This window comes from Arachis duranensis, chromosome 4, assembly GCF_000817695.3.
Source record: "Arachis duranensis cultivar V14167 chromosome 4, aradu.V14167.gnm2.J7QH, whole genome shotgun sequence".
Classification (NCBI taxonomy): Eukaryota; Viridiplantae; Streptophyta; class Magnoliopsida; order Fabales; family Fabaceae; genus Arachis; species Arachis duranensis.
The window spans coordinates 3,994,013-4,019,935 of NC_029775.3; the positions used below are offsets into that span (position 1 = coordinate 3,994,013).

Below are 25,923 nucleotides of genomic sequence, written 5' to 3' on the forward strand. Positions count from 1 at the left end.
CACTCTTTGGTGAGATCCATTGCAATTTTCACTTCACTTTGTTCATGTAATAGGTTTTCTTTTCCAATTTCAAGTTGTAGTTGTAATTGCTAAAATTCCTTGGATCTAGGATTCAACTTTATGATTTTGGATTTCATTAATACTTTGAGATTTTGATCCTCATTATTGCTCTTTGACAATTGTTGTTAATTCCTTGTATTGCAATACCTTTAATTCTACTTTTCTTCTCATTTTACTATGACTTTCTTTCTTGCTCATCACATGTTTGATAAAATGTCAACACTAGTTATGGAGTAGAAAATTCTCACTTGGCATAGGGTTGGATCATTAGAAGAAGTTGAATAGTTGTGTCAATTGTTGATTTGGAATTAGGGATTGCTAATTGACTTGGAGTGCACTAAAGCTAGATTCCCATGAGGTGAAGCTAGGACTTGTGACTCAAGTTGATTACCTTCATTTGACTTTCCTCTACACCTAGGGGATAACTAAATGAGGCATGGCCTAATTGCTATCTTCATTGAAAGAACTATAAGGATATGTATTCAATTGCCAACTCTAAGCCAAGTCCTTTAATGATTGATTGCTTGTTCCCTACTACGTTGCTAAAACTCTCAAAGAACCTTAACAAATCTTTCTACTCAATAAGATGCACATTTTGGTAATTCCAAGGGAAGACGACTCGGGACTAATACTCTCGATTATAGATTGTAGATTTGTTTGATGATGGATTTTGCGCCGGTTTAGACTATACTGCGATTGATTACTTGATAATTTCTATACCGACAAAAAATCATTTATCAGTATGCCACGCGTGCGCGTCGGTGTCAACACTCCAAATCCTTGTTATTCCATGATTTCTCCACTTTGCATGCTTTCATCTTCATTCCTTTGATTCATTCCTAGCGTTTTCAACCTGAATTCACTAACAAACATATCAAGGCATCTAGTGGAATCAAAGGTGAATCAAAATTAGCAAATTAAGGCCTAAAAAGCATGTTTTCACTTTCAAGCACAAATTAAGAGAACATCATGAAACCATGCCATTTCATTGAATAAATGTGAGAAAAGTTGATAAAATTCCCTAAATTAAGCACAAGATAAACCCTAAAAATGGGGTTTATCAAACTTCCCACACTTAAACCAAGCATGTCCTCATGCTAGAATCAAGAAAGAATCAAAGGGTATCAACATTTATTCAATGCAAACTAATTAAATGCAATCTATCTAAATGAATGCAACTACTTGGCCAAAATAAATCAACTTCCAAGAGAACATATATAAGCATAAGGGCTAAAGTAATAGCAATCAAATCAAATCCACAATTGAATTGAGTTATTAAAGATTTTTACAAACTTGCAAGAAAAGTGATGATCATAGGTGAAAACATGTAATTGAGCAATCGAATCTTCATCGGATGTGTATCCGCTCTAGTCACTCAAGTGTATGGGGTTGATTCACTCAATTCTCCCCTAATCATGCTTTCCAAGATTTATTTTTCATCTAACAATCGACAATTATTTTATGCATGCATACAAATATCATGAGGTCTTATTCATAAGGTTGTAATGGGGCTAGGGTCAAGGTAGGATGCATATGGTCAAGTGGGCTTGAATTCGAATCTTTGATTAACGTAAGCTTCCCACCTAACCTATGACAACCTATACAATTTCAAAGCTAACCCTAACTACCCATAATCCTTACTTTTTCACATACTCGTGCATTCTCTTTTTTATCACAACCCATATGCATTGATTCTTATTGAGCCTTACTTTGGGGCATTTTTTCCCCTTTTTATTGCTTTTCTTTTTCTATTTTTTTCCTTTTCCACACTTATTTCATTTTTTCTTTTGTTTTTCTCATTTTTCTTTCTTTCAAACTAAACTATATACAAAAGCATCAATGCATAAGGTCTAAACATTTAATTAATACATGAGTATGTATCCAATTCCCAATATTTTCATCAAAATACAAAAACACCCTTTTACCTCAACCAATGTCCCAAGTTTCCCCACACTTAGATGATACACACACTCACTAGCCTAAGCTAATCAAAGATCCAAATTAAGAACATTTATTGTTTTTCGCTTTAAGGCTTGTAATGTGCTAAATTAGAGAACAAAGTGGGTTAATCGTAGGCTTAAAGTTGGCTAACAAAGATTGATAAAAGGTTGGCTTATTTGGGTAAGTGAGCTAATGAAATGATGGCCTCAATCATATAAATGCATGTATACACAAAATAATGGACATAAAGAATCAAACAAATCAAAGATTACAATCATAGGAAGAAAATAATGCACACAAGAAGTAAAATAAGTGGTTATAAGATGTAACCACGCAATTAGGCTCAAATCTCACAAGCTTGTATTCTTAGCTCAAAAACATAATCCACAATATATAGTTCAAGCAAGTTATATGAAAAGTTTTCACTCAAATCAATTGGAATGTCAATGCCCTATAAAGAATGTTTTTCTTGGAAAATTCCATTATTTTAACTAAGCTTATTATATATATATGCAAAATAAGAAAATGTAGCAAAGAATCCTAAAAGATCTAAACAAAATGAAATGCAAAAGTGTTGGGATTAGAAATTTGTCACCCAAAAACGCCGACTGGTCGGACGACCTCCCCACACTTAAAAGTTTGTACCGTCCTCGGTGCATGCTAAGATGAGCAAGGGGGTACAGCGACTTCTGTGTTGCTACCTTCAGCTGGTAGATCAACTGGTACTGCGTGTTCTTTTTTCCGCTTTCGTTTTTGCTTATGACAAACATCCTGAAAATAGAAAACAGGATAAGAAGATAAGTAAATGCAAAAGCAAGGAAGTATACAATGTTGGAATGAGGTAATGATCACTAGAATAGGGTGAGTGAATTAATGTGACATTGATGGAAAATAGGTGTGTGGGTCCTAAATTGCGCGCGGTTTAGAACTCACGCACACTTGCATAAAAAGCTTTGTCACAATTATACAAAAGAAAGCATACACTTCACTCATTCTAGTGTGCTTGAAATACTTTAAACTCGTGGGTTAGGACAACCAAAGAAGCGATAAAGAAGTGTGAAAGTATTCAAGCCAAAAACATATAGATGCATATGATCAAGAAACACACTGAATTAAGATAAATGCACAACATCCATCAAGAAATATCCTAATAAAAAAAGAATTAAATCACATGGTGGCTAGCTATAACATGCAATTCAAAAAGATTAGAGCACTTGAAAGGCAATTTTCATTCCCTTGGTATTCACAAACATTAAGCATTAGGATCTCCAAACCAAGTGGCAAAAGATAACCTCAACAAGGAATCCAACAGGGAATATAAACAAAATGATGTTAAGATAACATCCTATTCAGTACTCAACAGTAATAACCGGTAAACAAAATTTATAATCCAACACTTACAATGAAAAATAGAAAATAAACAAATAAACTAACTAACTAGCTAAAAGACATGGTTATATATGGTGATTGGTAGTGTTGGGTGATGGTTGAAGGGTGGAAAGAGAAAAAGAGAAGAGAGAAGAAGGAAAGAAATGAAAAGAAAAGAAGAGTGGTGAAAAAGGGCAATCCACGCGTACGCGTGGATTGGTGAAATGGGAGTGACGCGTACGCGTGGGTCACACGTACGCATGGTGGGTTATTTAGAGGTGCGACGCGTACGCGTGGGTTGACACGTACGCATGGGTTGGTTTGTGCTAGAGGCACAAATCCAGCACGCCACTCGCACAACTCTCGGGTTTGTGTTTGAAGGTGAATTTTGAATTCACGTGTACGCGTGGGTCACGTGTGCGCGTGGATGGTCGAAAATGCTTGGGGCACGCGTACGCGTGGATGACTTTCGAAGCTTCACCTTGAATACCCCTTAAAACCACTAGACCGATTAACCATCGGCTCTGATACCACTTGTTGGACCGCCAGTGGAGAGCTCCCGACCACCAGGGAGATTTCAGGGAGGAATCAAGTGAGATAACATAAGATGAGAAGACACCACATCCAACTCAAAACCTTAAGGTAGTAAGTTAATGGGTCTCTGATGGTCATCGGAAATTGACCAGTTAAGAAATTAATAAACGAAATGTGTTGCAAGTATAGTCCTCAACCAGCTAAGATCCGCCTTCTCAATTTAAAAAGGGTTGTCACAAAAATTAGAATTAAAAATATTGGGAGTATGAGTCCCAGGTCGTCTCCCAACGAGTTGCAGGAAATAGTGCTAATTTATTAATTAGAAATTTTCCAGAAGGTTTGAATTGGATAATGAGTAATTAAAATAATTATAAATTAAAGCAATAACTAAGAATTATTATTAATATTAAAAGGCCTTGACTAGGGGAATGATTAATTGGAAGTTCTATCCTTGTTGGAATCTTCTCAAGCGTAATGTAAAGCGGTTGTTGTTTTCACTTAGTTAACCCTTACTGAGTAAGGGAAAGTCAAGTGATTGGACTGATTCTTATCCGCAGATCCTAGTCCTTTCCCTTAGGAAGGTCTAGCGTTAGTAGATATAGAATTAGCCAACAATGTTCAATTTAACTAAGCACTTGAGCATTCCAACTCAAGTGTCTCCTTTTAATCAACCCCCATGTCAGGTAGAAAATCTACTCCATTGACATGGATTCAATATTTATAAAAATATAAGAAGACATAATAAATTAAACTAAATAAAATATAAAGCTATAAAATTAATTAAAAGTAAAAGTAACTCTATATATTAATAAATTCAAAATGCAACATACTTATTTGAATAGGGTTAATGAGAAACTAATAAAAGTAAGGGAATAAAGAAACAAACTAAAGTGATGTCTTCACGGAGGTAATGACTCTTCAAAATCCAAAGCAAAAGCATAACTACTAATGTAAAGCTAATCTAGATTCAGATCTAAAACTAAAAGTAATCCTAATATCGATGTATCTGAATGTGTGTGGATGCGTGTTGAGTTTCTGCATGTTCCCTAGCTTTAGTCTGTGTTTCTGGGCCGAAAACTGGGTCAAAATGCGGCCCGAAATCACCCCCAGCATATTCTGTTATTTTTGCAGATCGCGCAGGTCACGCGTACGCGTTGTCCACGCGTTCGCGTCATTCAGCGAATTTTCTTGTCACGCGTTCGTGTCATTCGTGCAGACTTCAATCCACGTGTTTGCCTCAGGCACGCGTTCGCGTCGCTGTGATTTCTTCATTTCGCGCACTCGCATCAGTGTTCGCTGGTCATCTCCTTAGTTTCTTGTGTTCCTTCCATTTTTGCAAGCTTCCTCTCCATTCTCTAAGTCATTCCTGCCCTATGAAGCCTGAAACACTTAACACACGGATCACGGCATCGAATGGTATAAAGGAGAATTAAAATACATAATTAAAAGATTTCTTGGAAGCAAGTTTTCAACCATAAAACAATTTTGGGAAGGAATTGTAATATCATGCTAATCATATGAATAAGTGGGTAAAGACTTGATAAAACCACTCAATTAAATCATAAAATAATGGTTTATCAACCTCCCCACATTTAAACATTAGCATGTCCTCATGCTTAGCTTAAGGAGATAAAATAAATGAGTAGGGAAATGCAAAACTCATGTAATGCGATGCAACCTATATATATGAATGCAACTATATGATTTTTGTCTACTTGGTAAAAATTAAATAAGCTCTTCAAGACAAACATAAATTGGATTTCACTAATTCAAATTATATAGTAAAAACAGGTAACATTGTAAGAAGACAGCTCATGAAAGCAGGGAACATAGAATTAAGCACTGAACCCTCACTAATGGTGTATATGCACTCTACTCTCCCAAGTGTATAGGGTAATCATTCTTTCCTTCCCTAATTATGCTTTCTAAATTTTTGTTCTTCACCTAACCAATCAACAATATTTAATGTACCAATGCAACATCATGAGGTCTTTTCCAAGGTTGTAATGGGGCTAAGGTAAGGGTAAGGGTATATATAAGGCTAAGTGAGCTAAAATATGAATATTTGACTAACCTAAGTTTTCACCTAACCTACACATACTTTATTTAATTCTAATTCATGCCTAGCTACGCATAATTTCCCGCTTTTTCATTACATACTCATGCATTAGCTTTCTTTTAATTTTCATCATATATGCATTGATCCTTGAACTTAACTTAACTTAAAGTTGGAGTAATTTTGTCCCTTTATTTATTTAAATATTTATTGAATATTTTTGGATATTTTTTTTTTAACTAGGAAAATAAACATAGCTTATCAATGCATATGGATTTTTAATTTTTATAGTTTCACATGAGTAGGTACCCAAATTCCCATTATTTTATCATGACACATTCCCTTATTAACCCATGTTCCCACAATTTTTCCATACTTAATTAACACACAATTTCTATCTTAAGCTAACCAAAGATTCAATTTGGGATATTTAATTATTTTTCCGCTTAAGGCTAGTAATGTGGTAAAATATAGAACAAATGGGATTAAAAGGCTCAAAGTGGCTAACAAAGGTGATTTAAAGGGTAGGCTTATTTGGGATAAGTGACTAAACAATTAATGGCATCAATCATATGCATGCATATAAATAAATTAAATATTGGATATATAGGATGAAATAAAATAAAGATTACAATCATAGAGAAGTAAACACATAAAAATAAAATAGTTATGGTTAAATAGTGTAACCATGTAATTAGGCTCAAAATCTCACGGGTTGTGTGTTCTTATCTTTTTAAACTATGTCCCAATTACAATTTCAAATAAATTTAACACAAAAATTTCGATTTAAATTAGTGAAATTCTTTAAAATTAGGGTCTTAAAAAGAAACTTATTATTTTTCAATCAAGTAGAACATGCATGCAAATAACCTATTTCTATGCAATCTATCCTATTTTAAACAAAAGAATTAACTAAATATCCTATTTTATTGGTGTTTTAAGGAAAAGAAATTACCTCCGGAAGTCAGGTACTGACCGACCTCACCACACTTAAAGCTTTACACCGTCCTCGGTGCCATCTGTCAGAAACAAAGGGGGGCTGGTAGCAGCATCTCCATCATTGGGACCGTCATGGCTCCCTGTGCTGGTAAATAAAGTGGAGTCCGGGGTGTCTGGGTCTTCTTTAGGTGGGTGGTTACCAACAAGTAGCTCCTTGAGGTATGTAAATCTGCGCTTGTTACGGCGCTCTCTCTGCTTTCCTTTTCGGTCAAGCCGGTCTAATCTCTCAAGTATCTGATGGAGCAGTTGGTTTGTTGAAGGTGCTTGTGATATGGAAAAAGAGAGAATATCTTTTGCTGGTTCTGTGCTCCGGTTGATAGTTGCTGCTGGAGGTTTGATATACTTCCCGTTAGGGACGTACTGATAATCTCGTGGGATCATGGCTTGGTGTCCCTAGCTCTGTAGGAGACTCCGGCTACCGAGACTAGATCTGAAACCAGGGCGGAGAAAGGTAAGTTGCCCGCAATTTGTACATGTCCCATAGCATGCCGAATGTGTCTTGGTAAATTGAGGTGCTGGTCTGTAAGGATACACCAGAGTAGAACAGCCATGTCTGCAGTGAAGAATGACTCGTGAGTGCTCGGAAAGACGTAATGGGACATGATCTGTGCCCATACTTGAGCCTCTAAGGTAAGTGCTGAAGCCGATATGTCCTTAGGTCGGGAACGATGGTATCGGTAGATCCATGTACTGCCAGGTTGTGCGATGACTCTGAGAATGGCGTCCCAGTTAAATTGGTATGTTTGGCGCTTGAGTGAGGCTTCTTGGAATATGTCCAATCCTTCTGGAGCAGGGGGGAGATCTAAAGCTCGTTGAATGGCCTCTTCAGTTATGGGGACTTGCTTCTGATGGACATAGACAGACTGCATAGTTGGCATATGAAAATTTGAGTAGAATTCAACTACCCATGATAGATTAACCTACTGTGGCTGTCTCCGTAGGAATCCCCATTGTCTTCGCTCAATGCGGGGCTTAACAATTTTAGCATTTGTTAGTTGGGAGGATAAGAAGGTGTTCGTTATTGTAATTCCTCTCAGCCAGGATAGGGAACATCTGCTCACAGTAGCGGTTAGGGAACCGTGCAGTGTCCTTTGCAAGGAAGGCTTTCTCTTTCTCATCGACCTTGATGATCCTCTTGATTCGTTTTGTTGAAGGTTTCACCGCTGTTGAAGATGGTTCTGCCATTAATGTTCTTTTTGTTCCTCTTCTTGTTGGTGGTTTGGGGGTAGCTTTCTCTTTACCTTTCTTGGTGGCCATCCTGAAAAAGGAAAAAGAAAGTAATATGTAAAGCTAAGGGTTCGAGCAAGGGAGCGAATATTAAGGGTGATAATCAATGCACGGTAAAGAAGAATGTCGTTAACACATGGTCTAGACTACATGTGAAAAGTTCATCAAAAATAATATAGCAAGTGCATGTGATGGTAATTAAATGCAAGATGTTTATTCGTATGTCGGCAAAGGCATGAGTAGCATAGATCAAGCATTCAATGTCCAAGTTAGATTACCAAGCCTTTCAAACTAATAATCTGTTTGTATTGACAATTATATTTAATTAATAAAATATAAAAGGGGTTTTGTGAAAAACAGGCATTAGAGTAGTAGAATAGAATAATTTAAAATAATGCACAATGTCATACGGGCTTTTTCACAAACACATAGCATGCATGGTAAATATGTTATTGAAAGTATTAAATTGAACATGCAAGCAACCCTTTAAGAAGTAATATTAATTGTCAAACAAATTCATAATAACTCACAAGCAAGATATAGAAAATAATGACCCAAAGTAATTTTCTAACACCAATTAAAGGAATAAAAAGAAAAAGAGAGAAAAAGAAAAACATATACAATGAAAGTAAAAGGAAAAGAAAAAGAAAACATAAGCATAAGTAATAAAGGAAAAGTAAAAAGTAAAGAAAGAAAAGAAAGGAACCTTGATAATGGTTGTGAAAAATAAGGGAGGAGAAAGTAAAAAGTGAGAAAGAATAAAGAATGAAGAAGGGGAAAGAAAGAAATAATAAGGGAAAAGAAAAATTAGGATTTAGGGAAGAAAAGATAAGATATTTTGGCTGATCTAGATAAGCTGTGTACCGCATGTGACACGGACGCGTGAGTCACGCGGTCGCGTGGTGTGTGATATTTTTTTCAAGTGACACAGACGCATGGGTCACGTGGTCGTGTGACTTGATTTGTGCGAGTGGCGTGAGAGCAGCCACGCGTTCGCGCAACTCTCTGTCTCAAACTCATTTTGCCAAAATTTAGGGTGACGCGATCGCGTGGATGACGCAATCGCGTGTATGGCCATATTTGGAGGACGACGCGGCCGCGTGGGGCACGCGGTCGCGTGATGGGGCTGGTGCTTCCAGCATCATTCCAGTCCAGCTCCATCACAACTTGTTGTCATACACCTCTTTTACGTCAATTTTTAGGGACACGAGATCGCGTGGGTGACGCAGACGCGTGGGAGGCTCTTTTTCATAATGACGTGGACGCGTCAGCGACGCGTTCGTGTGGGCTTGGTTGTGCCTAAGGCACGCCTCCTGCTACGCTTTCGCGTGACTTTCTGTTCAATTCTCTTTTCTTCTTGATGCACCTATGACGCGGACGCGTCAGCGACGCTTACGCGTTGCGTGCATTTTTTTTATACAGAATACAAATGCAAATGCAGGCTATATGCAGCTATATGCAGAGATTATGAGAAGAGTCATTAACAAAAATAAAAATAGAATAAAGTAAAATAAAACTAAGACTAAAACGGAACGATCATACCATGGTGGGTTGTCTCCTACCTAGCACTTTGCTTTTACGTCCTTAAGTTGGACGCTCGTTAGGCTCATTCTGCTTCTGTTGGTGGGTCTTCCAAGAGGAAAACCTCTAGTTCTTTGTTATTCTTCATCTTCTCACCATGATAAATCTTCAGGCGATGTCCATTGACCTTTAAGAATTTGAAGCTAGAAGGATGACGCAGGTGGAAAAGTTCGTATGGCTCTGCTTTTTCTACTCTGTATGGACCTTCCCATCTTGATCTCAGTTTACCTGGCATAAGCCTCAATCTGGAGTTATAAAGAAGAACTAACTCCCCTGGTCTGAATTCTCTCCTTTTTATGTGCTCGTCATGGACAACTTTCATTTTTTCTTTGTATCTCCTGGAGTTGTCATATGCTTCTAAGCGAAGATTCTCCAGTTCTGCTAGTTGCAGCTTTCTTTCAGAACCAGCTTTCTCAAGATTCATGTTGAACTCCCTCACAACCCAGAAAGCCTTGTGTTCCACTTCTACTGGAAGGTGGCAAGCCTTTCCGTATACTAAGCGGAAGGGGCTCATCCCAATGGGTGTCTTGTATGTTGTTCTATATGCCCAGAGTGCATCTTGTAGCCTGGCACTCTAGTCCTTCCTATGAGGTTTTACTATCTTTTCCAGAATACGCTTTATCTCTCTGTTAGAGACTTCTGCTTGTCCATTGGTCTGGGGATGGTAAGCTGTTGCTACTTTGTGAATTATCCCATGCCTATTCAGTAATCCTGTTAGTCTCCTGTTACAAAAGTGACTACCTTGATCGCTCACGATTGCTCGTGGTGATCCAAAATGGCAAATAATATGGTTTCTGACAAAAGAAACAACAGTGTTAGCATCATCAGTACGGGTAGGAATTGCTTCCACTCATTTAGAAACATAATCTACAGCTAACAGTATATAAAAGTAACCATTAGAATTTGAAAATGGACCCATGAAGTTAATGCCCCAAACATCAAAAATTTCACAGAAAAGTATAATCTGTTGAGGCATCTCATCCCTCTTGGATATATTACCAAACCTTTGGCATGGGGAACAAGATTTACAAAATTCAGCAGCGTCTTTAAAAAGAGTAAGCCACCAGAATTCACAGTCTAGAATTTTTCTAGCTGTTCTTTGAGGGCCAAAACTCAGATGAGTGGCAGGCCTCTAAAATGGACTGGAATTCTGACTGAAGCACACACCGTCTAATTACCTGGTCAGCATCACACCTCCATAAATATGGATCATCTCATATAAAATATTTAGACTCACTTTTCAGTTTGTCTCTTAGATGCTTAGTGAAATTTGGAGGAAAAGTGTGGCTAACTAGATAATTAGCTACAGGTGCATACCAAGGAACTACCTCAGATACTGCATGTAAGCTATCAAATGGGAAATTATAATTTATAGGAGCGGAATCATCCTTAATGTGCTCAAGGCGACTCAAGTGGTCTGCCACTAAATTCTGGTTACCACTCATATCCTTAATTTCTAAATTAAATTCTTGCAGCAGTAGTATCCAACGTATTAGCCTTGGTTTGGACTCCTTTTTAGCTAATAGATATTTTAGAGCTGCGTGGTCTGAGTACACTACTACCTTAGTACCAAGTAAATAGGCTCAGAATTTATCCAGAGCAAAAATGATAGCTAGAAGCTCTTTTTCAGTAGTAGTGTAATTAGATTGAGCAACATCTAAAGTCTTAGATGCATAAGCAATTACAAAAGGATCCTTACCTTCGCGCTGAGCCAGCGCCACTCCTACCGCATGGTTGGAAGCATCACACATAATTTCAAATGGCTGGCTCCAGTTTGTTCCTCTCACAATTGGAGCTTGAGTCAGAGCGATCTTCAGCTTATCAAATGCCTGCATACAATCCTCACTGAACTCGAGCTCAATATCTTTCTACAACAATCTGGATAAAGGGAATGCTACCTTACTGAAGTCCTTAATGAATCTCCTGTAAAAACTTACGTGGCCAAGGAACGAACGGACTTTCCTCATAGAGGAGGGGTAAAGTAAACTAGAAATGATATCCACCTTTGCTGGATCTATAGAAATACCAGTATTAGACACAACATGTCCTAGTATGATTCCTTGTTTTACCATAAAGTGACATTTTTCAAAATTTAACACAAGGTTTGTACTGACACACTTGTCTAATACTCTAGATAAACTATCCAAGCAAAGGATAAATGAATCACCATATATGCTAAAATCATCCATAAAAACCTCCATATAGTTCTCAATGAGATCAGAGAAAAGACTCATCATGCACCTTTGGAAAGTAGCTGGTGCATTACACAAGCCAAAAGGCATTCTTTTATAAGCATACGTTCCAAAGGGACATGTAAAAGTGGTCTTCTCCTGGTCTTCAGGAGCTATATGAATTTGAAAATATCCTGTATAACCATCTAAAAAGCAATAATGGGATTTACCTGACAGGCGATCAAGCATCTGATCAATGAATGGCAAGGGGTAATGATCCTTGCGAGTAGCTTGGTTGAGACGCCTATAGTCAATGCAAACTCTCTATGAATTCTGCACTCGTTGTCAGGAGCTCTTCGTGCTCATTCTTTATTGTTGTGACTCTAGACTTCTTAGGCACTACTTGTACTGGGCTGACCCATTCACTGTCTGAGATGGGGTAAATGATATCTGCTTCAAGTAGCCTGGTCACTTCCTTCTTGATAACTTCTAAGATGGTGGGATTCAATCTTCTTTGAGGCTGACAGATAGGCTTTGCTCCCTTTTCTAAGAATATTCTGTGCTCACAAACTTGGGGACTGATGCCTACTATATCCGCCAAGCTCCATCCGATTGCTTTCTTATGTTTTCTCAGCACACTGAGCAGTTGCTCCTCTTGTTGAGAGGTAAGTTCCCTTGCAATGATAACTGGGAATATCTGATTATCCTCAAGGTAAGCATACTTGAGGTGTGGAGGAAGGGGCTTTAATGCTAATTTCTTCTTGTAGCTAGGCTCTAGATCATCCGGGGCTGGTGTAATGGCAAAGGGTTCTCATTGTTTTCAGAAAGTGTCCCCACACTTGGACCTTGCTCCATGTGCTTCTCTTCCATTTCTTCTTGGTGAACTTCAGTTACAGTTTCATCAATAATGTCACACTGGAAGATAGAATGACCTTTCAGAGGGTGCTTCATAGCTTCATTTAAACTGAAACTCACTGTTCTGCCATCTATCTCAAAGGAGTAAGTTCCTGAGAATGCGTTAAGCTTGAATTTTGAAGTTTTTAGGAATGGTCTTCCTAGCAGGATTGATGAGGGTCTTCCTGAGTCATTAGGGGGCATTTCCAGGATATAGAACTCAATGGAAAATGTGAGCCCCTTAATGCTCACTAATGCATCTTCAGCAATTCCAACTACTGTAATAATGCTTTTATCTGCTAACACAAAACAAGCTGCCGACCTTTTTAAGGGAGGGAGCCTCAAAGTATCATATATAGACAAAGGTATTATACTAACACACGCTCCTAAATCACACATGCAGTCAGAAAATATTACACCTCCAATGGTACAGTTAACCATACATGGACGTGGATCACTACATTTTTTAGGTATACCTCCCATTAAAGCAGATATAGAGCTACCTAAAGGAATAGTTTCTAATTCATTAATTTTATCTTTATGTATGCACAAATCTTTTAGAAACTTTGCATATTTAAGTACCTGCTGAATAACATAAAAAAAAGGAACAGTTATCTCAACCTTTTTGAATATTTCTACCATTTTGGGATCAAGTTCCATCTGCTTCCTGGGCTTCCTTGTAAGGTGTGGAAATGGGATAGGAGGGGCATTACTTGCAGCCTCTGCATCCATTGGTGTCTCATTATGTGGTTGAGCTGCTTCTTCTTCAACTATATTTTGTATGTCCTCTTCCTCTTCAGCATCTTCCACTTCTACCACATCTTCAGCTGGGACGTGTTCTGGTAAGCTTGGCTCCTCATGGTTCCTCTCTTGCAGTGTGGTTCCGGACCTTAAGGTGATGGCATTGATGCCACCCTTTGGATTAGGTAGGGGTTGAGAGAGAATCCCACTGGAGTTTGAAGGTTGGTTAGTGAAATTATATGATGAATCTAATCGGGAGACAAGAGCTTGTAAAGTGGCAGTCGGACCATTTAGAGTAGAGTTCAGCTGTGTCTGCATGTCTTGTTGTCCTTGTGCAAGAGAACGGAGCATCTCGTCATTTGATGAGAAATTAGAGTAGGTGATCTGAGAAACTTGCTGTTGGTTGTGCTGGGGTCCTTGGGACTGTCTTAGGTGAGGTGCTCTGTAGGTTGGTTTGGATTTTGCTGTCTGTTGTTATTATTGTTATTCCACCTCTAGTTTTCATTGTTGTCTCTACCTCCTCTGTTATAGTTGTCCCTCCAACCTTGGTTGGAGTTATCTTGCCATCATTGATTATAGTTTCCACCTTGGTTGTAGTTGCCACCTTGTTAATTGTATCCTTGATTTGGGCAGTCATAGAAGTTATGAGTGGCTGCCACAGTATTGTCTTCCTGTTGGAGCTGTGGATATTCATCAGTATAATGACTATAATCAGCACAGATCCTGCATACTCTTTGTGGAACTAACTGTTGGCTTTGCTGTGGTGGGAGAGGCTGAGCTTTGTGTGTTTGTTGTTGGTTTAACTGCATCTGTTTCAGTAGGTTGATCATTTCACATATACTCTGGGTAAGAGCAGTAGTTTCAACGCTAGAGAAAACCTCTACAACAGCTTTTGAGTGGTTATGCCTCTGCCTGTGATTCCTAGTGGACTCAGCTAAGTCGCTGATCAGTTGCCATGCTTCATTTGCGGTCCTGTACTTTTTCATAGACCCATTACTAGCACCGTCCAGTATAGTCTTATCATGAGGGTTCATGCCTTGAGTGAAGTAGCTGATTAATACTAGTGTGTCAATCATGTGATGGGGGCATGCGTCTAGAAGGTTCTTAAAATGCTTCCAGTACTCATAGAGAGTCTTCGATTCTCCCTGAACAATGCAGGAGATTCTTTTCTCAGTCTATCTGTGACTTCAGATGGAAAGTATTTTTCCAAAAATTCTCTCCTGAGCGTATCCCAGTTGGTAACAGTCGCTTCACGTTGGGAGTAGTACCACTCCTTTGCCTTTCCCTCAAGAGAAAATGGGAAGACAGTTAACAGAATAGAAGTTTCATCTGCACCATTATGCCTAACAGTAGAACAGACTGTTTGGAAATCTCTAAGGTGCTTGATAGGCTCTTGAGAAGGCAAGCCATGAAACTTGGGCATCAAGTTGATTAGTGCAGTCTTCAGTTCAAAATCTGCAGCCAGAGTTAGGTGATGCACTTGATACGACTTCAGGGTAAAATCTGGGGCTCTTGCCTCCTGGAGAGTAATCCTCCTAGGTGCTGCCATGTTACCTGCACGCGAATTAACTGAATCAGTAGTAAAGGAGCTTGTCTCGCTCTCAAATGGCGGTTCAGATTTGCCCTCAGATGAGACTGGTGAATCGATAACAATCACTTCACCACCCTCAGAGGCTAACCGACGTCGAGCTCGCCTAATACGTGAAAGAGTTCTTTCAATTTTAGGATCAAAAGCGGCTAAGCTGGGATCCGGCAATGAATGCGTCATTCAAGAAGAAAGACATATAGCTCATGGTAACAAAATAAAAATAAAATATACAAAAAAAATAAAAATATGTATAATAATTAATAATCTAGCACACTATTGCAACTCCCCGGCAACGGCGCCAAAATTTGATGGTCAGCGAAAATTGACCAGTTAAGAAATTAATAAACGAAATGCGTTGCAAGTATAGTCCTCAACCAGCTAAGATCCGCCTTCTCAAAATTAAAGTAATAAACTAAGAATTATTATTAATATTAAAAGGCCTTGACTGGGGGAATGATTAATTGGAAGTTCTATCCTTGGAATCTTCTCAAGCGTAATGTAAAGCGGTTGTTGTTTTCACTTAGTTAACCCTTACTGAGTAAGGGAAAGTCAAGTGATTGGACTGATTCTTATCCGCAGATCCTAGTCCTTTCCCTTAGGAAGGTCTAGCGTTAGTAGATATAGAATTAGCCAACAATGTTCAATTTAACTAAGCACTTGAGCATTCCAACTCAAGTGTCTCTTCTTAATCAACTCCCATGTCAGGTAGAAAATCTACTCCATTGACATGGATTCAATATTTATAAAAATATAAGAAGACATAATAAATTAAATTAAATAAAATATAAAGCTTTAAAATTAATTAAAAGTAAAAGTAACTCTATATATTAATAAATTCAAAATGCAACATACTTATTTGAATAGGGTCAATGAGAAACTAATAAAAGTAAGGGAATAAGGAAACAAACTAAAGTGATGTCTTCACGGAGGTAATGACTCTTCAAAATCCAAAGCAAAAGCATAACTACTAATGTAAAGCTAATCTAGATTCAGATCTAAAACTAAAAGTAATCATAATATCGATGTATCTGAATGTGTGTGGATGCGTGTTGAGTTTCTGCACGTTCCCTAGCTTTAGTCTGTGTTTCTGGGCCAAAATTTGGGTCAAAATACGGCCCGAAATCGCCCCCAGCGTATTCTGTTATTTTTGCAGATCGCGCAGATCACACGTACGCATCGTCCACGCGTTCGCGTCATTTAGTGAATTTCCTTGTCACGCGTTCGCGTCATTCTTGCAGACTTCAATCCACGCGTTTGCGTTAGGTACGCGTTCGCGTCGCTGTGATTTCTTCATTTCACGCGCTCGCGTCAGTGTTCGCTGGTCATCTCCTTAGTTTCTTGTGTTCCTTCCATTTTTGCAAGCTTCCTCTCCATTCTCTAAGCCATTCCTTCCCTATGAAGCTTGAAACACTTAACACATGGATCATGGCATCGAATGGTATAAAGGAGAATTAAAATACATAATTAAAAGATTTCTTGGAAGCAAGTTTTCAATCATGGAATAATTTTGGAAAGGAATTGTAATATCATGCTAATCATATGAATAAGTGGGTAAAGACTTGATAAAAACCACTCAATTAAACACAATATAAATCATAAAATAATGGTTTATTAGTCTCTCATCTTATAAACTCCTCAATTTTACTTGATTTCTTTGATGTGGGACTAACTTCATGCATTCCTCACACTTGCAACATTAACAAAGCTTGGCTTATATATATTGTCCAAGTTCATCCCCACTTCTCCACTATGAGTGTTATACCCTTCTTCTCCACTACAACCATTGCATTAAACTAAAGTGAGGCATGTTTAGAAAAAAACACTGACTAGTTGAATTATTAGAGATAGTACACAAACCATATATAAGCCAAGAAGCGGAGATGATTTTGAAAGCATGCAGTTGGTTGGTGTTGATGATGTTTATGGTATTATGGAGCAAGAAAAGCTTGTGCTTCTCCCAAGAAACTTGCATTTCACGGTGTGGCAAACTCAACAACATAAGCCATCCATTTCGATTGAAAGGCGAACCAAAGAACTGCGAAATCAGCATGTACGAGCTAGAATGTGTGAAGGATGTTGCCATGTGAGAAGGGCGTTCCACTTTGTCAACATTCTTCTCACACTCTAGCTCGTACATGCTGATCCCGCAGTTCTTTGGGTCGCCTTTCAATCGAAATGGATGGCTTATGTTGCTGAGTTTGCCACACCGTAAAATGCAAGTTTCTTGGGAGAAGCACAAGCTTTTCTTGCTCCCTAATACCATAAACGTCATTAACACCAACCAACTGCATGCTTTCAAAATCATCTCCGCTTCTTGGCTTATATATGGTTTGTGTATTATCTCTAATAATTCAACTAGTCAATGTTTCTTTCTAAATGTCCCTCACTTTAGTTTGATACAATGGCTGTAGTGGAAAAGAAGGGTATAGCACTCATAGTGGAGAAGAAGGGATGAACTGGGACAATATATATAGGCCAAGCTTTGTTAATGTTGCAAGTGTGAGGAGTGCATGAAGTTAGTCCCACATCAAAGAAAACAAGGAAGAGTAAAGAGTTTATTAGATGAGAGACCCATTAACTTACGACCTTAAGGTTTTGAGTTGGATGTGGTGTCTTCTCATCTTATGTTATCCCACTTGATTCCTCCCCGAAATCTCCCCGGTGGTCGGGAGCTTTCAACGGGCGGCCCAACAAGTGTGATGGACGAATACTCATGGTGGAGGAGCTAGAAAGAGGGGGAGTTGGTGCTTGATGTGGAGGCTCACACTTGAGGGGGAGAATGTTAATGTTGCAAGTGTGAGGAGTGCATGAAGTTAGTGCGATGTGATGGACGAATACTCATGGTGGAGGAGCTAGAAAGAGGGGGAGTTGGTGCTTGATGTGGAGGCTCACACTTGAGGAGGAGATTGTTAATATTGCAAGTGTGAGGAGTGCATGAACTTAGTCTCACATCAAAAAAAGCAAGAAAGAATAAGGAATTTATAAGACGAGAGATCCATTAACTTATTGATTCATCCCCAAAATCTCCCCGGTAGTTGAGAGCTCTCCACGGGCCATCAGTTCTGATACCACTTGTTAGGCCATCGTAAAAAACTCTCGACAATCGAAAAAATTTCGAAGAAAAATCAAGCGAGAGAATATAAACTCAAGAAATTAAATTAAATTATCACATGGGTTGTTTCCTTATATAGAATCTCAAGAAATTAATCACTTGTGAAACCTTTGAACTGTACGTACTTTGTTCTTTATAATTTAATTTTCCTTATGGTTACTTGACCATGTACGTTATAATTAAGAAAAGAAAAATATTAAAAGACTAGTCAAATTTAATTTTTTTAGTCAATAATTAATTAATAATATTTAAAAATATAAGTTAAAATTTTATTATTAAATTAATCGACTAAAAAATTAAATTAATAATTAAATTCTAATAAAAAATAATTAATTTTACTCATCTTTGATTTTTTGGTTTTAAGAAAAATTAACAGCGAAGAAGAATGCTATATATAAGTTAATCTAATAAAATTGTAAATAACATTCTCTAACGATAAGTAATACTAAAGAGCTGTAATCATAATAGCATAATAATTGTTCAACAAAACAAGCAAGTACTTCTTTAATTTTCATTACAAGATGAAATTCATACAATTTTCAGGAGAAATTTTTGACATGAGCATATGTTTTGCCAATGAATTGCTTTTCTAGAAAAAGAAACGAGAGGATAAAAATATATTGATTATTATAATATATCAACCATGCCATTTCATTGAATAAATGTGAGAAAAGTTGATAAAATTTTCTAAATCAAGCACAAAATAAACTCTAAAAATGGGGTTTATCAAACTCCCCACACTTAGTCATGCTAGAATCAAGAAATAATCAAAGGGTATCAACATTTATTCAATGCAAACTAATTAAATGCAATCTATCTACATGCAATCTATCTAAATGAATGCAACTATTTGGTCAAAATAAATTAACTTCCAAGAGAACATATATAAGCATAAGGGCTAAAGTAATAGCAATTAAATCAAATCCACAATTGAATTGAGTTATTAAAGATTTTTACAAACTTGCAAGAAAAGTGATGATCATAGGTGAAAACATGTATTTGAGCAATCGAATCTTCACTGGATGTGTATCCGCTCTAGTCACTCAAGTGTATGGAGTTGATTCACTCAATTCTCCCCTAATCATGCTTTCCAAGATTTGTTTTTTATCTAACAATCGACAATTATTTCATGCATGCATACAAATATCATGAGGTCTTATTCATAAGGTTGTAATGGGGTTAGGGTCAAGGTAGGATGCATATGGTCAAGTGGGCTTGAATTCGAATCTTTGATTAATCTAAACTTCCCACCTAACCTATAACAACCTATACAATTTCAAAGCTAACCCTAACTACCCATAATCCTCACTTTTTTACATACTCATGCATTCTCTTTTTTATCACAACCCATATGCATTGATTCTTATTGAACTTTACTTTGGGGCATTTTGTCCCTTTTTTTTTTGCTTTTCTTTTTCTTTCTTTTTCTATATTTTTTTTTACACTTATTTCTTTTTTTCTTTTATTTTTCTCATTTTTCTTTCTTTCAAACTAAACTATATACAAAAACATCAATATATAAGATCTAAACATTTAATTAATACATAAGGTCTAAATATTTAATTAATACATGGGTATGTATCCAATTCCCAATATTTTCATCAAAATACAAAAACACCCTTTTACCTCAACCAATGTCCCATGTTTTCCCACACTTGGATGATATATACACTCACTAGTCTAAGCTAATCAAAGATCCAAATTAAGGACATTTATTGTTTTTTGCTTTAAGGCTTGTAATGTGCTAACTTAGAGAACAAAGTGGGTTAATCGTAGGTCAAAGTTGGCTAACAAAGGTTGATAAAAGGTAGGCTTATTTGGATAAGTGAGCTAATAAAATGATGGCCTCAATCATATAAATGTATGTATACACAAAATAATGGACATAAAGAATCAAACAAATCAAATATTACAATCATAGGAAGAAAATAATGCACACAAGAAGGAAAATAAGTGGTTATAAGATGTAACCACGCAATTAGGCTCAAATCTCACAAGCTTGTGTTTTTAGCTCAAAAACATGATCCACAATATATAGTTGAAGCAAGTTCTATGAAAAGTTTTTACTCAAATCAATTGGAATGTCAATCCCTATAAAGAATGTTTTTCTTGAAAAATTTTATTATTTTAACTAAACTTATTATATATATATGCAAAATAAGAAAATGCAGCAAAGAATCCTAAAAGATCTAAACAAAATGAAATGCAAAAGTGTTGGAATTAGAAATTTGTCACCCAAAAACACCGACTGTTCGGACGACCTCCCCACACTTAAAAGTTTGTATCGTCCTCGGTGCATGCTAAGATGAGTAAGGGGGTATGACGACTTCTGAGTTGCTACCTTCAGTTGGTAGATCAATTGGTGCTGCGTGTTCTTTTTTCCGCTTCCGTTTTTGCTTATGACAAAAATCCTGAAAATAGAAAACAGGATAAGAAGACAAGTAAATGCAAAAGTAAAGAAGCATACAATGTTGGAATGAGGTAATGATCACTGGAATAGGGTGAGTGAATTAGTGTGATATTGATGAAAAATAGGTGTGTGGGTCCTAAATCGCGCGCGGTTTAGAACACACGCACACTAGCATAAAAAGCTTTGCCACAATTATACAATAATTAATTAATAATATTTAAAAATATAAGTTAAAAATTTATCATTAAATTAATCGACTAAAAAATTAAATTAATAATTAAATTCTGATAAAAAATAATTAATTTTACTCATCTTTAAGGAAAATTAAGAACGAAGAAGAATGCTATATATAAGTTAATCTAATAAAATTGAAAATAACATTCTCTAACGATAAGTAATACTAAAGAGCTAATTTTTTTAGCCAAAATAAAAAAATTATTTTATTATTTATTTTAAATTTTAAATTTTAAATAATAAATTTTTTATTTTAAATCATAAATTTTAAAATTAATTCTTTATACTTTCTAGTAATCATAATAGCATAATAATTGTTCAACAAAACAAGCAAGTACTTCTTTAATTTTCATTACAAGATGAAATTCATACAATTTTCAGGAGAAATTTTTGACATGAGCATATGTTCTGCCAATAATTGCTTTTCTAGAAAAAGAAACGAGAGGATAAAATATATTGTTTATTAATTTATATTACACGTATTCAATAATGTATTTTATTCATGTAACTAAATATATTAATCTTACTTTAATTTCTTCTCTTAGAAGAAAAACAACTTTAACCAATTTGGTTGCATCCATTCAGTAGTTAGTTAATTTATATGGTTAAATAAGTATTGAAAATTTGAATAATTTTGTTTTGTATATACATCAATTTATTAGACAAAGATAATTTTTTAAAATTGTAACGAGTTAATTTTTGATCACTTATCAGATTAAAAAATATCATAAAAAATTAAATTAAAAGAAAAACTAAAACAACTTTAATTTTCTCTTTTATTCCTTGAGAAAGGGTGCTATGAAGAAAATGATTAATTTCTCCTAAGCCTAATATAAACCTGTTTGCAAAATCATATCATATATGAAAATAATGACACGATTACCTTTAATTAGTCGTGGTAGGAAAATATTATCAATTGATTGATAATGTAACAAAAGAATCCTTATTTATTCATTATATAAAACAATAATTACATTTGACTCTAATCCATCGTCATCAGTTGGTATTTAATAAAGGCCAGGGTTGTTAAGGTTTTTCCGTTTATGAGTCCACGTCTAGTAGTGTCTTCCTTCTAGCTAGTGATATACAATATGGTGTGAATGCACATCATATATATATGCAGTGCGTATCACATATCTGTTCGATAATTTATTAATCCTCTAAATTAAATAACATGCATAACATTATATTATGTAATACTTGATTGATGTTTATGACATATTTATTTGACAGATAATAAAAATTTATACGATTAAGACTTCAACTAATGCTAAATGTCCATCACATTCAGTGAGGAAAAAGTTATTGATTAATATTAGGGAGAATGTATAAGAAGTTTAACTAAGTTTTTATTAAATTAGGGGGCACCATGATGTATCCTACTATATGCATAAGTCATTCTATCTAAATAACTATAATAATAATAATCTTGTGACCATTTCACATACGGCTAGGCCATAGCTAGCTAAAACATATATATTTATATAAAAATGTTATTTACTATTAATATAGAAATCATGACGGCATATAACTGAAGGGATTATGTGATGTTGATGTCATTAATAACGGGTATATATATGCAGTAAGCTAAAACAACTAGCTATAGGTCCAGAGAAAAAAAATTAAAACGATAGAGAGACTAACAACACACCTTTTTTAGTGGCCGGTTGACGATGATAAAATATAAAAATTTAATTAAATTTTTTTAAAATTTATAGAATAATTAAATTTTTTAAAAAAGTTAACTTACTTTTGAAAAGCGTTGACAAAAAGTGATAGTGAAACATATATCTAAATCTAAATATTTTAATTAGTATAATATTTATAAAATAATAATTTAATTAGTAAAATATTTTAATTATTTTATAAATTATATATTGTATAAATATAGTGATAATTTCATATTGTATAATTAACTATCTGCTATTTTGTATTTTTTTTTAAAAAAAATTAAATTTTAACTCCTATGTCACCTTAAAATACTATACTTTATTATAATTTTTTTAACATTAAAATTTCGATAATAATTCTTTAGATGTTAATAAGTTCAAAAAAAATTTTTAACAAATTTTTAAAAATAATTTATTATTCCATTTTAAAATTATAAATTTATAAAAATATAGATTTTCTGAAATTTGAATTAAAACACAAAATTTAAATTTTTGTTCTTATTCGTTTTAATTTTTTTATATTTTATTTGAATTTAAATAGGAGAAATTTTTTATTGACATTTATATTTAATTTTTTATATATTTTGTTTGAATCTAAATAGGAGATATTTTTTTATTGATATTTATGTTTTAAAGTTAAACTCTAAACTTTATACCCTATACCTTAAACAAGAATAAATAAATAATTAATTTAAAAATAGAAAATATCAATAAACTATATAAGTAGTCAATCGAATTAACTTAATTCGATTTACTATGTATATTATTATTGTATAATAGTAAATCAATTTGATTCAATTTACTACTTAGCATACTGAACTAAATTTATTTGATTTAATTTACATATAAATAGCGTAAATCAAATAATTAAATTGATTTGATTTACATCAAATTATGTAGAATAGATTAACAAAAATTGGTTTAAGATATATACGTAATTTTAAACTTTAAACTATTTTTTCACCTAAATTATCCTAAAATTTTCGTCCAAAATTCATTAACAGCCTAGTTTCAATAACCAATAAATATTTTTCAATAAAATCAGACTACCTCACATACAATTTCAATGAAAAGAGACAAAAAAAAATGTGTACATCTTTGCAAAATTTATATAATAGCAGTCAAATATAAAAAATAATAATTTTTTGTTCTAAAATATTATATTAAATTATAACTTAAATTTATAATTATTAGTTAAAAATTTACAATGATATACTATTTTTATTATATTAGTTAAAATTAATATATTTTGATATTACTTTTTAGAATTATTAACATTAATTTTTGATAATTTGAACAAAATTTGTTAATGTTTTATGTCTTAAATTTGTTATTAATAGAACAATAAAATTACTTAACATGTACGTTAATAAAAAATTATTATTTTTATACATCTAAATATTTAAAAGCTTTTAATAACACTTTAACAACTCATAAAAGTTAACATAATGGATAGTTATAGATTAAAGAAAGGTGAATATTATAGTGCCTAAAAAGTAATACCTATTTATTAAAAAAGGTTAAAAATTAATATTTAATTTAAAAGATATAAAAATAAATTATTTTTAAAAATTCAAAACTTATTACAAAAAGTAAATTAGAAAACAATTAATAGGCATCATAGAATTAACTTTAAAAAAATAAATTATCATAGGAAAGAGCGTTTTTTTTTTTTTTCTGATCCTTTTTTCAGGCGAAAGAGTTATTGTATGTGAGGGAGATGGCACACGTACCGTAATCTCCTATGCGAGGCGAGAGCATGTTCCAAAGCAAGATGGATACTAGCACCCTCCCTGAACAATGAATCATATATTATCATAAAGAAAGGTTTGAGTAAAATAAACCGGACCATATCTCACATTGATAGTAATATATTATCATAAAATCATACTATAACCAAACTTCTTAAGCAGTAAAACATAGATTCTATTATAAATCTCTAAAACACCAAGATGATGGAAAGACAGATCTGTACAATATGTAGGAACTTATTTCTTGTTCATCTTCCAAAACCTTCAACAAAGATAACCAAACAGCCGAGAAAAGTGAAAAGAATCTTAATTTCTGAAACGAGAGATCAGTACAAATAGTGAAACCTCGCATGATAGAAAGCAAGTCAACCACAATACCTTCATTTGATTCCCCAGTCTTGGATACTTTAGATCTTATATTCTCGAAAAGCTTCTCTTCATGCTGGAAAGGCAGAATCAATCTCTCAGAGAGATTTTCAAATGCCAGACAGTTGGATCCGTCTCATCAAGTTCCATATCACAACGTTCATCAACTGCAAGACAAAGCACAGACAACTAAATTTCTTCTGAGAATATAATGATACTTCACTATCAAATAAGGAGAAGAAAGCTACACTTCAACAGTAAAAAGAAATATGTAGCAACTTGATTCAAATAGAAATAGCTGAAGAGAAAAAGAAATATTTTTCAAATTCCTCAATGGAAAAAAAAAAAAAAAGTACCAGGATTGAAACGAAAATACTGTATCTCAGGAAGCATAGGCAGCAGTGTACTTAAAACTTCCTCAACCCGCTCAACAGAGTATGCACTCTCGATCAATACATGTGATAATATTCTAACTTGAGCTTCAAAGCCAATCACATATCTCCTATATTCAATATTACTAGACTATGTTAAAATTTTCTCTCACTATGGATGCTCTTGTTAACAACATTGAGCTAAAAGGCTTACACACAATGCATCAAGAATCAAAATCAAGTAGGAACATAAAGAGAACCACATGAGGGACATTATAGGTTGTGCGTGCTTGTCTTTTAGGAGCCAAAAAGAAAAACAATAATAATAATAATAAAGGTTATTAATTATATATATATATATATATACATACACTTCATGATAATATGCTCCACTTGAGAGAAATTTATAACACCTTTTTCACCTAAGGCCTTTGTCAGTTCTCTGCAAAATAAATGAATATAGATAATAATAAAAAAATAAAATAAAAGGATGATGATAAACAGCTTAAGGCATGAAATTTTCTTCATATACATACAGGAGTGTGGAGTCTCTAATAGATCCATTGAGATGAGCATGCAACTCCACCTTTGGCATTGACACCAACCACTCCATGTTCTTGTTTGTTAATTAGTGAATGAATCTCAAAGCAAGAACAAGAATGGAGAGAATAATAAGTGAAAGTGAAGAAAGAGATGGAGTAATATGTATATTGAAACAGGGGGCTAACACTATATATTTATAGAAAAGCATCACTACTAATTAATTAACAGCTAACACCCACTACTAACAGCTAACACCCACTCTTGTAACGCCTACTTTAAATCTTAGTAATACAAAATGTTTAATTA

General features: G+C 34.7%; 1 long non-coding RNA gene across 3 annotated transcripts; it reads right to left on the reverse strand.

Moving 5' to 3' along the window:
- Positions 1-1,399: 1,399 nt before the first annotated feature.
- On the reverse strand, positions 1,400-25,765 carry LOC127746735 (uncharacterized). 3 transcript variants are annotated; one of them, XR_008008373.1, is made up of 4 exons: positions 25,446-25,765; positions 24,320-24,870; positions 19,539-20,683; positions 1,400-1,658 (listed from the first exon to the last, which is right to left on the reverse strand). It is a non-coding gene; the product is annotated as an uncharacterized LOC127746735 (long non-coding RNA). The 3 variants fall into 3 exon arrangements; XR_008008372.1 differs by lacking the exon at positions 1,400-1,658 and having other exon boundaries at positions 18,754-20,683; positions 24,320-24,599; positions 24,716-24,870; XR_008008371.1 differs by lacking the exon at positions 1,400-1,658 and having other exon boundaries at positions 18,754-20,683.
- Positions 25,766-25,923: the final 158 nt, after the last annotated feature.